Source organism: Silene latifolia, chromosome 2 (genome assembly GCF_048544455.1).
Source record: "Silene latifolia isolate original U9 population chromosome 2, ASM4854445v1, whole genome shotgun sequence".
NCBI lineage: Eukaryota > Viridiplantae > Streptophyta > Magnoliopsida > Caryophyllales > Caryophyllaceae > Silene > Silene latifolia.
The window spans coordinates 101,534,853-101,537,258 of record NC_133527.1 but is presented as its reverse complement, the minus strand read 5'-3'; positions in this window follow the sequence as shown (position 1 = coordinate 101,537,258).

The following is a 2,406-nucleotide window of genomic DNA, read 5'->3' as shown; positions in this document are numbered from 1 at the left end:
AATCAATTCAGCCCCCATTAGTGACATTTAGACAGATAAATAGACAAATAGATAGTACACCGCCTCCCTGTGGAGATCGACCCTACTACTTACCGACTTCATTAGCGAGTAATCTAGGTATTTTATTTTTGGTACGAAACGACAAAGACATCAAATTTTGGCGCCGTTTTCCGGGAGGCAATCTATTTATTTATTTGTTTAATTTTATCTGTTTTTAGCCTCGGGGATTTTCCCCTTGAGGCCGTTTTTAATCTTTTGTTTAGTCTTTGTTTTGATAGGCCTTACAGGTACTACCTAGACAGTTATAGGTGAAAGACAATCAAAGGAAGGCTTGAGTACCTTTGACCCATCACGATGTCCCAAAGATATATGGAACAAGCGGGTGACCTACTTCGGGAGATGTGGTCCGTTGAGCACAATGCGTTGTAGTTGTGCCGCCACATCCACCCTATCAATGGCCACCGCAACAAGATCCTCCCGATATACAAGAAGAAGAGATGCATGAGCTGAAATCCCTTCTGCGAGATACTTGCATCTCAAATACAGAATTATGATCGAGTGAGGCAAGAGAGTGATAGACGTGCGGATGCTCAAATCATTGAGTCAAGTCTAAAATTGCTCGATTAGCAAAACCGAGATGGAAGAAGAAGAGGTATACCTTCCGAGAGTGGTTTCTCCCCGAGAAAACCGTGTTACCCAATGCGGAGCATGACCTCTATGACTCGGATGACGAGTTTCTATCACATTTCATTGCCCCACACGAGGATTTCAGCGCTGTACAGGAGGAATCACTCGATCGAGTGACTTATACTAGTCGATCGAGTGATTTCCCAGAAGAACTTGCTCGATCGAGTGCTACCACCGCTTTCGATCGAGTGGGATTCGGGAGGAAGTTGGTCGATCGAGTAATATCCCTTCTCGATCGAGTGACATGCGGGAGGAAGGTGATCGATCGAATGATTATTCTGCTCGATCGACGGAGTTGGCCATTGGGAGCTTTGGTTCGTCATTTTGGTTTGATATGGATGACGACTCTGACGATGATTACGGTGAACCTCCCTTATTCACAGCCGAGTCGGATACACTCGAAGCTGCAATCTACGGGATGGATTCCACTGAGGAGGTTGATGAAAAAGCAGTTGAGACGGTAATTGCTCCTAGCACGGAAGAGGTAATAAATTCTTTTACTTATGATTCCGTCATTAAGAGCGACCAACCTGAGGTAGTAAACGGTAATTTCATTATTATTTGTAAATTGCCTCGTCTTATTCATGCTTCCTTTTTCAAAGCTATACCCCCTCATATGTGGACGCATAATTTAACGAATTTTCACCGTCCTCGTCATTTCAAAATGACGTTAATCCGAGTCGGGACCCCCATATATTGACGATTGCTCCAGCGCTCCTTTATTATGTGGATAAATTTAGGAGCGCCCATAGGAAATTTGTTCGGCTTAAAAAGTTAAACATTTTTATTTCCTATTTTGTTATTCCACTCTGGTGCTACTTATCATTTTTGTGTAGCACATGCGCAGCCTATTTTTGATTCTTCTGCGCGCTTTGAGTTTGTTTTGATTGTGATTAGTTTGAGTGGTTCGAAGAAAAAGAAGGTCGAGCTGGGACCTGACTGAAGCTAGCGCTACCCGGGAGGCAACCCGGAGATTTTATTTTGTTCTTTATTTTATTTAAGTTGTAATAAATGGTTTTATACCATAAAACTTCCTCAGTATGCTTGTTTTGGTTAGTTGCGGGCTGTTTCAATTGCATTTTGCAGGAATTCATCGAGCATCATTCGATCGAGTGGTTTTGCTTACTCGATCGAACACTGTAGCAAGGGGATTCACTCGATCGACTGATTAATCACTCGATCGAGTGCCTGCAGAAAGGAAACTACTTGATCGGGTGCACCATTCGATCGAGCGCAGTTTTGAATGCCCATTTCACTCGATCGACCACTGTTGGACGTATATCGAGTGTATTTGACTTGGATTAGCTTCCTGAGACGGTTTTCCGGGCCTTAGCAACCTCCCATTTCATGGTCGGTTTGGGGAGGTCCCCTTATTCGCGTTATCTTGTGAGTTTTTCCGCTTTTACTCTCTTTTCTTCCTTTAGTTCGCATTTCCTTTCCTTGTTTTGGTACAATGGGGGCATTGTACAGTTTGGTTTGGGGAGGTTATGCATCCATATCTGTGTCTGCATTTTGTTTTTATTGCATTTCAGTAATCACGTTTAATTTTATGCTTGCATTGTTTATTTTCGTAAAAATTCAAAATTCAATAAAAATTTGAAAAATTGTTCAAATTCAAAAAAATTCACGTTTATTTTAGCATATAGGTTGAGTCGGAACGGTAGATTTCCATGATGATATTGCTCTATATTTGTCTTTTGCTTAAGCCTTGCAATAAAC